This window comes from Ischnura elegans, chromosome 12 (genome assembly GCF_921293095.1).
Source record: "Ischnura elegans chromosome 12, ioIscEleg1.1, whole genome shotgun sequence".
Taxonomy (NCBI): domain Eukaryota; kingdom Metazoa; phylum Arthropoda; class Insecta; order Odonata; family Coenagrionidae; genus Ischnura; species Ischnura elegans.
Window position 1 is genome coordinate 50,155,249 of NC_060257.1, and position 15,135 is coordinate 50,170,383.

Here is a 15,135-nt window from a genome sequence, read left to right on the forward strand (position 1 = left end):
GGGAGCCCGGCTGAAATACTGTCCACCCCTGCCTACAGATTGACCGTGAACGAAAAGCGTCCCATAACGCCCAGAATAACGCTGGCATGGGGAAATTTGGGTTCGGAAATTGGAGGAGAGGATGGGGAAGTGGGGAAGGTGGCGGCTTTGAGGGGAGGGGAAAGTTTCCTATAACGACCAGTTCTTCCGACCCTTTCTCGCTGTCCGGGTGTGGATTGTATCAGTCAGCCCTATCACGCACTAAATGATCCCCTCAAGGTATGTCCTCGTGGTCAATTACATGTTTATCAGTTGGAATAACTAAAAAAGTATTTGTTGTCTTTATTGGAAATCGAAGCTATGCTTTGCCTTCTCGATGTTCTGCGGTGCACTTCCTTATTTTAAATGTAACTCCATCGAAGGTGGTGGTTTCTTGGGATGCGTTGTGACATTTGCTGAACATTTTGAATGAAACACAAAGTTTTACAAGTTAGAGAGAAAAAAAGTTTTCGTTATTCGATAAAAAAATGGAATTTTCTCGTTTATGCTGACGCAGAGCACGTAGGAATAAATTTTGGAGACGACACGGATAGTGTAATTATTGATTCATACGAGTAAATTTATGGGAGCATCATTGTTAGGACATCTAAGTATATGTGTTACCCATATCAAATGTATCCATTAATTACGTGAAGCGTTTAGGGAGGGAGGGGATCAAGCCGATTCTCACCAAATCCCGAGTGGGGAATAGGAGGGAAGGCTGGCAAATATCACATTTATTTCGCAAGAAACAGTGTAAAATTGCGATGTTAGTAATCTTAAATAACTGTCTGAAATAAAAATAATGGAACAAATTGCGATTTTTTGCTAAATACAAGGCAATGAAGCAAAGATTCACGTTTTTTAAACTAAAAATCCGCATTTTGAACAATCTCACGTGAGATTAATGGGAGGGGGGACGGGGTCGAGCCAAACTCAGAATATCTTACTGAGGAGCGGGGAGGGGGTCACACATTCGCCAAAGTCACCTCACATAATGAATGGACGCCCACTTGCGGTTAAGTTTGAAGAATTATCCGATTGAACTCCTTTTGGAAAATATCCTCTGTCATGCAATTAAATTTGGTCCTCTCAATTCTTTGCCGTGAGCCCAAAATACGCAAACTATTTTTTTTAACCTCCGAGCCGTAAACGTTCTTTAGGCATTCCACTTTCTCCTCCTGCAATGGAGGAAGAATAATTTAAGAGTCCCATCATACAATACCAGGTCTAACCTAGTGTTTGCTAATAACTATTACACGACTTGTTACCAAACCTCTCCCCTCAAACCATCCTATCGAAATCTTTGGTAATCTTCTCCTCTCGAAATTTTCCGACATATCCTTCATAAAATCAATAATACTTAGGACAACCTTTCACAAACAGAAAAGTTGGCGTTAATGTGCCTCATCCGCAACCAGGACATCATCATCAGTCCAGGGCCGGCCCTAGCAGGTGCGGGGCTAGGGGCGAACCGTCAGTGCGGGGCCCTTCACTTAAAATATTAAACTCTATACCCCATCTACAAACTCGAGCATTTTGAATCCCTACCACTCTCTGACTAAGTATGAGTTCCCCTTCAAAATTCAGACTTCGAAATTACGCCGTTATGATACCATCACGCAGTTGAGTTCAAAATAGTATAATACAAATAAAATTTATAATTATATTTATTCATAAAATTATAACGTAAAATAAACATAAAAAGCGCGCTTTTACAATAGCGTTTTCAAAACTATCGTATATTTCATTTCTTTTTTAACGAACGGGGGGCCCCCAAAGCGCGGGGCCCGGGGCGGTTGCCCCGGTCGCCCCGCCCTAAGGCCGGCCCTGATCATCACTCCGTCAGACAAAGGGTCTACGGTGGTCGTAATGAATGCGACTGAGTGTAACAACGTAGTGCTAAGGCAGTTGTCACACACTTCGGCTTATCAAGTCATTCCTACCAATCGCAACCCCCAATACTGAGAAAAGATTCTTTCTTTTCTCGAAGAAAACGGACCACAGGAAGGATTAACAGCCCAAGACATCTCATTACTATCACCTCCCAACCCCCGTAGCCCTCATTTCTACATCCTACCGAAAATACACCAAGTCAATAATCCCGGCCGTCCATTAGTTTCTTCAATTCAATTTCTCACGGAACCAATTTCTGATTTTGTCGAAAACTATCTCCAACCCATAGTGCACTCTCGGCCTTCATGCATAAAAGACTCATATCACTTTCTCCAACGCCTTCAACCATTTTTCCTCGCTCCATCGTTACCCTCTCCTTTGAACCCTTCCTTCTACCCTCGCTTTTCTTCCCCTTCTCACTTGAGAAAGATGGGCTGCGTCCCATCAAAAATTCGAAGTAACTATTCCCCGTAAGTTCCCCCATTTTATTCTTTGTTTATTTTTCCTGCATAATTCAGCAATAAATTTTCAAATTCTATCAAATATTTTGAAAAATGGGTAAAAACGTAGTACACATTATCATTATTAATGCTTAGTGTGAACATTCATTATATTTTCCCCCACTATAGTGAATTTATATCGTAAATTTTTGAATTTGTATCAGATTGTAATACTTTCACATGAATATATTTTGTCAGCTTCATCTTTGATTTTGGTGTCTCCATATTTATATTGATGTATTTTTTATACATCGCAGTGTTGTTTATTTTATTTCATCTCAATATGCGTATCTAATCTTTAATTTTGATAACGTTTTCGAAGGGTTCGGAGGACTTAATTTGTTTCTTGGACGAGGGTATCATACAGCAAAATTAACGGACGCAAGTGAATGCTTGTTCTGCAAAAATATTCGAGATAACCTCGGATAATCTGTTTCGAGGAAGCTCATCATAGGCGCCGACTCCATGGGGCCTGAGGGGGCTCGAGCCCCCTCAATAATTCTTTTGGGGGGGCGGAGCCCCCCCAATAATTCAAGAATTTAATTAAGTGATATTATCATGCAGTGGCGCCGACTCCATGGAGCCTGAAGGGGCCCGAGCCCCCTCAAAAATTCGTTATGGGTGTGAGGAAATAATGTGTCAGGCTTGTAGATTTTCCCCGGAGTGTTCAGATATCGAGATTCGAGTTATCAGTGTTCTAATGTTGATCATATGACTCTTCAAAAATGCTTAAAAAACTTAAAACTCACTACTTATAAAATTTCCCAGGGCAAGATCCCCGGTTAGGGCCCCCCCAATATTTTTTGTAAGTCGGCGCGCCTGAAGCTCATAGAGGGCAGACGCGAGTGATGAGAGAGTGGATTTGAGTATCAAGGATCTTAAATATGTGAAGACCCGAAATAGTAAATTCCTAGAAATAAGCGAGGTGTATTGAAAGTTGTCGTTCACCTAAAAGTATTTGTTTGGCCCTGATATAATGCGCATTTGATGAAAAACCTAAGTTTTGGCGTAGGACTTCGTTTAAAAGTCCTAAAGGCAGCGTAAAATTAAAGGTATATTGGTGTACAAACATTCGTTGCAAAGGCAACAATAAAAAAAATTAAATCACACTGGTAACAATAATCCGACATCATAGATACATATTAAATACAGGTAAATCTCGATCTATAAAAAAAAGTTTGTATGATTATAAAAAGTGTTAAAATTAGTTTTAAACCCTCAACATAGTACCCTGTTTTTCAAAAAAATTCCCCCTTGATTTTGGACCCCTCCCCGAACGAAATTCCTGACTACGCCACTGCCTTTGTTTACTCTATCCTAACGCCTTATGATGATCTTCCTGTCACCCAACTTAAGTATCACAAACCCCCCTCCGCCAACATATCCATCCCTCCCTACGCTAACGGAGCTTGAGTGCGCAGTAAAAAAACACGGCCCCCAAACGTAGTCTCAAGGCCGTTATACTCGGGGCACGGAATTGCGCAGGTTAGAGCTGCATTAATTTCTAAAATGGCCTGGAATTGCGCGTATGCATGAACGAAATTAGAGCAGGGGCTATTTTGCCGTCTCGCATCCACGCATTCTCGCATGTGTTCTAGCAATTCACCGCTTTACACTACGCAATTTTGATTGCTCCTTCGCACGTACGTCAGATTGCGCAATTCCGTGTACCATGTAAAACGGCCTTGAGACCCAACTAGCACGCAGTACTCGTGGCCCGCTATGTCAAATGTGCCACGAATTTGCGAATGGATGGAATTATAATTCTCGAGTTTCTATTGAATCTCTGGATATTTTTTTAAATTTATCCACATTTTGTCAAGTATTCTCTCTGATTTAATATACTTAGGCTCGTTAGGAAATATTATTATAATACCAATTCACTATTTTTAATGAATATACTTTTTGGAATACTCAATTGTCTTAGTTCTTTTATTCCATTCAATACTTAAATATTAATGACAGCAATGCTACTGGCAAATCAATACCCCACCTGTTAGTATAAATAAAGGCCGTTTTACACGGGGCACGGAATTGCGCAGGTTAGAGCTGCATTAATTTCTAAAATGGCGTGGAATTGCGCGTATGCATGAACGAAATTAGAGCAGGGGCTATTTTGCCGTCTCGCATCCACGCATTCTCGCATGTGTTCTAGCAATTCACCGCTTTACACTACGCAATTTTGATTGCTCCTTCGCACGTACGTCAGATTGCGCAATTCCGTGTACCGTGTAAAACGGCCTTCAGGCGAGGCTGAAGGCCCTTTACCCACCCCTCTTCCTCCCACCCGCTGCATCTCTCTTTATTCTGCCCCCTCTTCCTCAACCAGGCAGCACCCATCCCACTCTTATTTACCCCACCCAATTATAATGTTCTCTGACTGTGGAGAAGTGCATGGTTCATCTCTGTCGGCAACGGGGGTGAGATTCTAACTGAGGAGGGGCTGGAGAAGTATTTTTCATTATCGGGGAAATGAAGAGGAAAAATTTGTTATTAACATTCATTTTATCTACATCTACATCTACAAATTACCCTGCGAGCCACCTCTAGGGTGTTTGGCAGGGGGTGATCAATCACCAGCATGCAGCATGCATTTGGACTCCCACATGCACACCACACCGTCCAAGAAACGTCCCGTATAATAACAAACTATACTACTATATGCTGTTAGAAATAGAATATAGAATAGAAATTCAGAAACATGCAGTAAGTTTTACATAGGTTAGTAGGCTACACTACAAGTCATGCAATCTATTTACGCGTTCTATTGCTGCCGTTATAATCTCTTATTGATCGTGGAAAAAATGACATTCGGAATCTGTCTGTTCTACAATCTATCTCTCTTATTTTATTTATATGATCTGATCTTCCGTAGTACGTTGGCGTCCGCAAGATATGGTTAACTTCGTCAGAAAAGACACTGCTCTTGAATTTATCTAAAAGGTTTAGTCTATTTTTCAATCTACGGTCCGACAGAGATTCCCATCCGAGTTTATCTAAGAGGTCAGTTACACTAACAAGACTATCGTAACGACCTTTCACATACCTGGCAGCTCTTCTTTGCACGCGTTCTAACTCTGTTATTAAGCCTTTTTCATGAGGGTCCCAAGCACTGGCAGCGTATTCCAAATGTGGTCTAACGAGGGAAAAGTAGCTAATTTCTTTATTGGCTACGACATACGTTTGTTTCATATCTTGACATCAGCGGCGGATACATATGGGGGACGCAGGGGGCGCACGACTCCTCCTTGCGGAGCCGCATTCATTACCGAACATTGCAGAACCACAATTGCATCTTTTTTATATCATAAGATGGAATTGTCTTGTATACGTGCATAATCAGTTTAAATATAACTTTCTTAAACTTTGCATGTAACTTGATTATTTTTCATTACGATAAAAGTATAGGTAGCTCAAAATATCTTTTGCGCCCCCCTTGAGTATTTTCTGTATCCGCTACTGCTTGACATAGTTTTTGTCTGTCCTTGCTCCCGTGAGACTAGGCGGATTAGCCTGCCCTCTCACTTCGTTTACGCAAAAAAAACGGCTGGGCTACCTGCCTCCGTAATTGACACTAATGATTTTAGCCAAGATAGGAAGCACCAATTGGGTATTGATGAAAACCAAACGAAACACCAGCTTTTTAAAATCGATTATTTTATGTTCATGGGATTAAAAAATTAGCAATCAGCTTCATATTTGAAGGACTGAGCCGAAACCGGACGTTAATCTGAGATTAAGAGATTATTTTTTTGTTTTGTCCACCTAGAAACATGATCAACAAACTTAATTGATGTCAGAAAAACAACGTGTTTTGGGGTGGTTATTTTCTAAATATCGTGTAGATTTAATATTTCGCAATGTTGGTTTACTTCCGTGAACTCTTGACAATTACGCCTCAATACGTTGCCATTCTTTAGTTTTCGGGTTTCATTCTTCACCGTATTTAAAATTATGCTATGTAACGTTGATATAAAAAAATGTTTTATAGTTTTATTATATATATATATAGTGTTATGTCTTATAGAAACAGGCGCGCCATGAATGGAAATAAGTATTTGCGCGGAAGGGAGAAAAAAACTTAATGATGGTCGAATTAAATTCTTCTTGCCTGTTTTTCCGGGAAGGCGTTCCATCTACCTCTCTGCCGACGCGACGTTTCCATCGAAGACTTTTCCATCGTCAACAAGGCCGTCTATACCTACCGGTTGTGAGGCGCAGCGTTTATAAAATTGTCTCTCTCCTTCTCTGCAGTCTTTTCAAACGAAATTAGTTATTTGCTGTGTCCTTTCCACGGTAATATTTATTTACGATTATGGTGCGACTATTTTTTAGCGCTAAAACTAAGAAAATCTTTTTTCTGCATCAATGATGCTCAGCATAGCTTTAAATTCGATGGAGAAAGAAACGCGAAAACTATACGAGGTTAAGGAACACATTTTGGGGTATCATTTTTGGGAATTCACGCAAGTGAACCAATATTTCACCTAAATATCTTGAGAAATGATAACACGAGTGTTGAAGGAAAAAAATGAACGTGGATAATAATGTTTCTCTCTTTATTCCCCCGTTAATGGAAGATGCTTCTCTAGCATTTCTCCGGTAGGAACCTTGCTCCCGTCGGCATAGAAGAAGAGAGACATATTATGGAATTATACGGCACCTCACATCCGGCATGAATGTCCTTGATGACGAATAAAAAGTATTCCATTTTAACATCCGCAAAGATGATAGAGCATGTCACCTGAGCGGAGAGCCTGAAAAGAATTTACTTCAAATATTAGCCGGTAGAAATCATATCCTGCATAATTTATGATCATAACTGAATCATGATGAAAATAACTAGTTAAAAGAATCGTAGAGAGACATGACAATACTGAGGGAACTACAAATTTTAACCTACACAGGTTATTTTGGAAACGGTTACAACACATATTTTTCTCTTTTTTTCTTGTCGCTGAGCGATAGAGGGCGATATAAATGGCGGTTAGGTGGGCTGTCGTTAAAATTTCGTAGGCGTTAGAAACAAATATCTATCTTATGCGTGGATAACAGCTGCTATTCGCTACTGACCACAAATATCCAAGATTAAATTGGAGTAAAAATTTTCAATTCGTTATTTGATTACGTTTTTTTAAAATGGACGAGAATTTATTTAGCGCGAAAATGGTTGATATGTAACTATAAATAATGGGAATTTAAGAGTCCTATGATTTTTAACGATCTTTCAAACAAAAATATTTTTTAAAGATCTAGCGTAAAAAACCACCGAAAAGGCTAAAGAAGCCAATAAAGACAAATATAAGGCCGGTGGGACAAGAGCAAACATATTTTAATGACTTATGAAAAAGGTCTGAAATTACGAAACTCGATATTATGAAGTGCTAATTTTCCGGTTCCGCCGACTTCGTGTAATCGAGAGTTTACTGTAATTACGCTGTGTACACCGCGATGAGCTACGTGCGGATTAATTACACATGCTCGGTTGCCGAGAAAAGGGTCCGGCACCCTGCATTGCAAGGCCATCTTGCCACAAAAAAGAGCTGTATGAAATAATAAAAAGAAATATATGCAGTAAGCATTCATACAGCCAAAATCATCTTTCCACAAAGGAATCTGGTACAAACGGTTAATGACATAGTCCATAATGAATTCTTGCCAAACGGTCAATGATAGGTCGAACGATCAATGATAATAACATTTTTAATATCTCTAAGTTAGCATAATATTTTTACTATTCTTTAAAATTATATGTTTCCTTAAGATTATTGCAAAGTAGGATTTAAATAATTATATTCCAAGGTAATTCTTGGGGAGAAGTGTGCAGTTTCTAATTCCTCATAATTCACCTACTTGATATAAAATTATTTGTAGTCTTTTAAATGTATTTTATTTTTTTCAGGTTGTCATTGCAGTAGTTGCTCCACTTGTTGTACTCAAGCGAATGTCGGCTCGTACAACTTGTAGTGTCCACGGAGAAAATTTGCTAACTGGATATGCTATACTTGTTACAATACTGACAGTTGCAGCAATCAAGCTTGGATGCATTATAATTTTAAAATGGGTAAATACTTTTAAATATCTCATTACATATTGTAGTATCTCTTAACAAAGCGAACATTTGTCCGTCTTATTTGGGATGGCCCAGGCACACCCTAATAACATGAACAAACTTCAGAATCAAAGTCTAAGTTCAATTTTATTTTATAAAATTAAAATAAATTGTATATACTATAAGGCACATAGAAAACCACTCTGTTAATTTGCTTAACTATTGCGCATTATCCATTTAATTAATTTAAAATTCACACCCAGACGGCACAGAATCCTCCGTATCTAATTAGTATGCAGATAGTATCCATTGACTACCGCTCCGTCGCTTTTTGTCAGTGGATACTATCTGCATACGAATTAGATACGGAAGATTCTGTGCCGTCTGGGCAGTTTTTCGCTTTCGTCTCAAAATACTCTATTTAGCTATTTTGCACATGGATATAAAATGAAAGCACTCTGGGAAAATGCATTAATGCGTGAAGCATAATTATTTTTATTGCGTGGCATGTCAGGAAAGTGGTGATATTATTCTAAGGCCAATAAGTAAAAGTTTTTAACTATAGTATGTTGTACTTCGTATTTATCAACATTAATTAAAGGTTAGGCCACCCATTTTATAATCTTGCCCGCCCATGTAATACATGCTAGAGCCGCTGCTGAGTAAAGTAATAGATGGAGTATGCTCTGTTCACTAACGTTGAGATTAGAGCTGCTTTCTGAGTGGGGTGGTGGTATGAGGAGGCGTGCAAGTAGTGGTCCCTATGGGTAGCCTTTCCGTGAACTCTATGGCCGAGCTTTCCATCAAGTGTCTTCATCACCAGTACGTCCAGAAAGGGTAGACAGGTCATCAAACAACTTTTTTCAAATGTCAACCTTCGGCATATTACAAAATGTAGCCCGAGGTACCAAATGAGTAGAGAAAAAATTTTGTTCATGCTGGTTGACATCCTACGGTGGCACCTGGGCCATTTATGTTTAACTTAGGCAACCCTCAACACATACCCTCTTTTACGCTATTTCGGCGATGAACGTCGTGATTTAAATGTTTTTTCAGCCGATTCTGCACCATTCACGTCTGAAATAGTCGTGGTAAGCAACAAAGATAGAATAATCACGTTTTTATACAATCACCGGCATTAAAATTCAAAGAAACGTAAAAAACTTTGAAATTTTCTTAATCAATGGCATATATTTTAATTTGGTGTACTCGTATGGGCATGATCGCTCTAATATGACTCTACCGTTAATGTAAAACAACACTTTTCCCCTCTCCCATCTTAGAGTAAGGATCTCCTTATCTCCCTATGAACTAATGTCAACGCACTGCTCAGGGATGTGAAAAGCCCTGATGCCTTCCTCTGGCGAATACGTCTTTCTTGCCTGCACTATCCTTTGGAAGGCTACTCTTCGCACTTCGGCCCTTTCATCATTCACCATTGCTATGAGGATGTTTTCTGGATGAGCGAAAAACGCTTTGCTCTGGATGAATTTCTCAAGAACTGTACTTTTTAGGGAATTGTCTTATTCTCCCACACATGTTCTGCTCCTTCAATAATCTTCCAATTTTTCTTTATTGTGAACTACATAGGAATATAGAGTTTCATGATAATCTCGGTTATTGTCTTCAAAGCCAGTGTTGGTCGTCTTGTTTCCATGTAAACGCGGATCACTCTGCTGGCCGTCATTCCCCATCTGCTGTTATTCATTTCCCCATTATTGCGATCAGCCAGCTCTTGTGGGATGTATTCCCTGGCAATACCACGAGCCATATCCAGCGAATATTGTTGGTTTTTGCTGATAAGTGAGGAATTTAGTTCAGGATCAGGTAGATCAAAATTAATTGTCTGAAATTTCATCAGAGGTAGCTACACACAGGTCTTCAGTTGGCGACCAATTGACCCAATGTGGATATTTGGTCCCGTCGTCGGCCCATCAAATTTCTCCATTGTATCTCGAAGAGGGAGTTCATTTGAATGCAGAAGGCCCACATAAATCTATATGGCACGCCCGAGACGCACGTCGATAAAACCTATAGCGCCTCCCTTCCAGCCGGTCGCGGTTTTCGATTGTGCTCCATCACAACCGATGAACCGTATGGAAGATGTGTCAATTATAGCGGCTTCGACGAAGTCGAGGATAGAGTTTCCGAGGCATTCTGAATCTCCTGTTTCAGTTTATGTATGTCCCAAATAAACCCCGCCAGGTTCTGCAAGGATAACTACATGCTCTTCGGTTGAGTCGTGATGCGCACTTTATTGTTGCTGCACAATTCCCAGATTTTCGTCTTGTCTTTTCTTCCCTCGAAGAACAATGCTATCCTCGGTTGGTCTCTAAGCTTTTCCATATCCTCTGAAGTCGCAAGCTCTCTGTATTTCTTCCTTTGGCGCGCAATTTTCTTCCGGTCAACAATCATCGGTGCATTTTCAGGTGTGACCTGGCCGACGCGACGTCTTCAAACGCTGCAGTCACGAGGGTTGTTGCAAACCGCTTGCTACGTTGTACCTTTCCACCAATTGGCTGGTCACAGGCAGCTTCAGGGTGTTGCGCGACGAGCTACTTGAGGATGGTCGGGAGAATGGCTGCCATTCATCGTCGAGCACAGGTGGCGAGTCATCTTGAACTTTAGAGCACTAAGACTTGAGTTTAGAACCAATTTTCTGGGCAAAGGATGTTGATGCCCTCTTCTCAAATGATTCCTCCATTTTCATCAATTTTTTCATTGGCAGCCTTCTTCCTATATGTTTTGTGGTTTTTCAATCAATGGCCCCAATCACTAATTCTCCGGTTGATCTTTGGTCTATAAGGAATGATATTTCTTCATTTTTAATTTGCGTCTTTGGCTTACGAATGCACTAGGCCAATTTTGGAACGCACATTGAGCAAAATCAAACAGTCTTTTAAAATCTTCCTTAAATTTTTTCAAGTCTCGATGGACAACAGATGAATTTTTCTTCTTAGTGCTCTTCATAATTTGTTTACATTTCGCGTGGTATCTCTAAACTGCCATGAGGATGCTGCGGTTCGACATTACAGGTCCAGACACGTCGTTCTACACTTGGTCCACTCTATGGGCGACAACATGGGCAATCTCCTGAACCGATTGATCAAATTCTCATCTTTCTTGCATCTTTTCCATCTCCACCAACTAGTAATACTTCATTATATCTTCATATGAGGGAAGATATCTCCCAAAAAACTATCGAGGAGGGCCGAAGAGATGACTCTCAACTGAAGAGCATGTCAATACATTCATTTTATTTAGTTGCTTCTCCATTAAAAAAAAATCACTTCGGCACGAAATCCTTGCCTCACCAAACCTTGGAAAAGGCCATCCACACGTACAAGACAATAGGGTAGTTTCCTTCATCAAAGAAAACGAAAGGCATTGATTGCGCTTCGTTACCCATCATTACTGTATTCATAATATACAATTCATTTGATTTTAGAAATACCGGTTTAGACGAATGGCAATGGTCCATTTTTATCCTCATTTGAAAAGGGCCAGATTGGCGCCCATGCGATGCCACTCCACGTGACGTCACAGGGACCTAGTTTCTATACGAGAAGATAGGAGTTATACATCGTCTGAGGTTACCAATGCATGCATGAGGCGCAGAGCTCAGGGAAACATGTCTTAATAATCACTTATTAAAACTGGCTAAGGTCGGAAAGTTTTCTTCATTTGATATGGTATTAATAATCCTTATTTAAGCCAAGCGCTACCAGCCAGCAGGGTACTCAGCTACCCGCTAGCAGCCTGCGTCGTATCAGCGCTAAGCTCGCCTCAAGGTCACCTCACAGGGCGGCAGCGGGAACGAGAAATACGTCACACGGAGAGATTTCCCGGCATTCATACTTACGCGTCGCGTTTTCGCGCGCTTGAAAATTTTCACTTTTCATTTAATCGCGAAAAATAGATATCGTCCTTTAAAAATCTAAAAGCGTGAAATACGTACTCCAGGAGTAATAATCTTTCGATTTGGGCAATAAAAAAATAATAGGAAAGCATCCTATTCATCAATAGCGTACAGGGAATATATATAGTAAGGGAAAATAGAGGGGAAATGGAGAAAGAGGAGAGGATACCGGCAAATGTGACTTTGTTTTAATTTGTATTTAAATAGCCTTCAGCAGCTCACTTCCTTCCAATCAGTTTAGTTACCATTTCCCTCCACCAATTTTGGATCCAAAAAAGATTGCATCTTAACTGATACGTCATAAGACTTGAAGGGTGGGTAGGTATGGGAGAAGCTCGAGTTGGAGCCCCCTCCCCGTGGTGAGTTCTGGGTCTCCCTGAGAGCCTGAGTGGCACCTGTTCTCACGGTGGGCGAAGAACTGCAAAATTTGGAACACGGAGTCATTTTCGTAGACGATGTAGCCTGATCAGTGCGTTGACATTAGTTCATAGGCGGGCCATAGGGAGATAAGGAGATCCTTACTCTAAGATGGGAGAGGGGAAAAGTGTTGTTTTACATTAACGGTAGAGTCATATTAGTGAGATCATGCCCATACGAGTACATCAAATTAAAATATATGCCATTAATTACGAAAATTTCAAAGTTTTTTACGTTTCTTTGCATTTTAATGCCGGTGATTGTATAAAAACGTGATTATTCTATCTTTGTTGCTTACCACGACTATTTCAGACGTGACTGGTGCAGAATCGGCTGAAAAAACATTTAAATCACGACGTTTATCGCCGAAATAGCGTAAAAGAGGGTATGTGTTGCGGGTTGCCTAAGCTCAACACAGGGCCTGCCTTAGGGCGGGGCGACCGCCCCGGGCCCCGCGTTCGTGAAAAAAAAAATTAAAATATACGATAGTTTTGAAAACGCAATTTCAACCATTACTGTATTGTTAAGTCCGTGCTAGACAAAAAATAATATTATGAAAAAGGAATAATAATGCAGTATTTTTATTAATTTATTACCATTTTGACCTGCATGAGAAATTAAAACTATCTTTTTTCATTTTACAGTAATTGCTTTAGGTTTACAACTAATTAACTTTCATAATCTAACTTATAAAAATACATACTTATTGAAAAAGCGCGCTTTTTATGTTTATTTTACGTTATAATTTTATGAATGAATATAATTATAAATTTTATTTGTATTATACTATTTTGAACTCAACTGCGTGATGGTATCATAACGGCGTAATTACCAAGTCTGAATTTGGAAGGGGAACACATACTTAGTCAGAGAGTGGCAGGGATTCAAAATGCTCGAGTTTGTAGATGGGGTATAGAGTTTAATATTTTAAGTGAAGGGCCCCGCACTGACGGTTCGCCCCTAGCCCCGCACCTGCTAGGGCCGGCCCTGGCTCAACATAAATGGCCCTGGTGCCACCGTAGGATGTCAACCTACATGAACAAAATTTTTTCTCTGCTCATTTGGTACCTCGGGCTACATTTTGTAATGTGTCGAACTTTGACTTTCGAAAAAAGTTGTTTGATGACAGCCCCTATTAGACAGCCATCCTTTTCCATTTCTATGGTGAACTTGATTGAATCATGTTGGTGGCTGAGGTGTCGTAGAGTATTCTCCAGTTCCTACTTTCCATGTGGCCAGATGACAAAAGTGTCGTCCACGTATCGGGTCCAGAGGGCATGTTCCTTTTGGTACAAGGTCAGCACTGAATTCTCAAATCCCTCCATAAACAGATTGGCGATCACAGGGCCCATGGTTGAGCCCATAACAGCACCATCAATCTGTTCGTAAAAACGGCTATTCTACAAAAAGAATTAATTTCGAAGGCAATTTTCCACAAGACTGGGGAAATCCTTGGGTAGTCCGTTATCGATGAGCCTCTCCATGATATTGATGGAGTCATTAATGTGTACATTGGTGAAAAGAGAAACGATATCGAAGCTAACTAGATGATCTCCATCCTTCATGGTAGTTTCTTGAAGAAATTCAAAGTCAAGAACTCAATGAAGTGTGTTGAGTTCTTGAGAATAACAAAGATGACGTGTTCCCAGTGAAACGTTGAAGTGCCTCAATCAGGTATTGAGCCAAGTGGTAGGTGGGTGCACCGATATTGCTGATGATCGGTCTGAGTAGAATGCATTCCTTATGGACTTTAGGAAGTCCGTAGTCTTGGAGCCATGGGCACTGATGGGAGGAGTTTCCTTTGTACTTCTGCAGGACAAGGTCCTCGTTGTTCTTCAGCTCCTGTAATCCTCTCTGCTGTGGTTGAGTTTGGTCTAAGTGGCTGTGTTTTCTTCGGGATCTGCAAGACGTCCTCTGGAATATCATCAGCAAAACTCTTAAGGAGGCCTCAACTCCGGTTACCATCTGTTCCTTCTGCTTGGATAGAATTAACTTTGCAGCATCGCTCAGCTGTTGGTCTGTTAGGTTAACAATTGTCCAAGGGTCCTTTGCAGGGCCTTGGTCATCATCCATGGGATGCTGCTGGCTCTCGAGTTTGTCGTACTTTTTGATTTTTTCTCCTGGGTTAAAGAAAACGTCTCGCGGAAAGATTCAGTTGTAATTCAGTCCAAGGTATCCCAGTCTGGTGCTATCAATATGGAACTCAATTCCAGCTGTAGTTGGTAAAATTCCTCTGAACAGCTGTGAATGGGTGGTTGCTGTGGTACTTGAGAGGCATTTAGTGGCAACTAGATGAGCAGCTACAAGGATAGGGCTTGTCCATTCCAAGCGAA

The 15,135-nt window shown here is 40.5% G+C and overlaps 1 protein-coding gene across 1 annotated transcript in view; it reads left to right on the forward strand.

The window, feature by feature from the left end:
* Positions 1-15,135, forward strand: part of LOC124168679 — a 23,388-nt gene continuing 8,253 nt past the window's right edge. The window contains exon 1 of the mRNA XM_046546945.1: positions 1-258. The gene's annotated coding sequence lies outside the window, so the exon portion shown is untranslated. The remainder of the gene's footprint in view (positions 259-15,135) is intronic.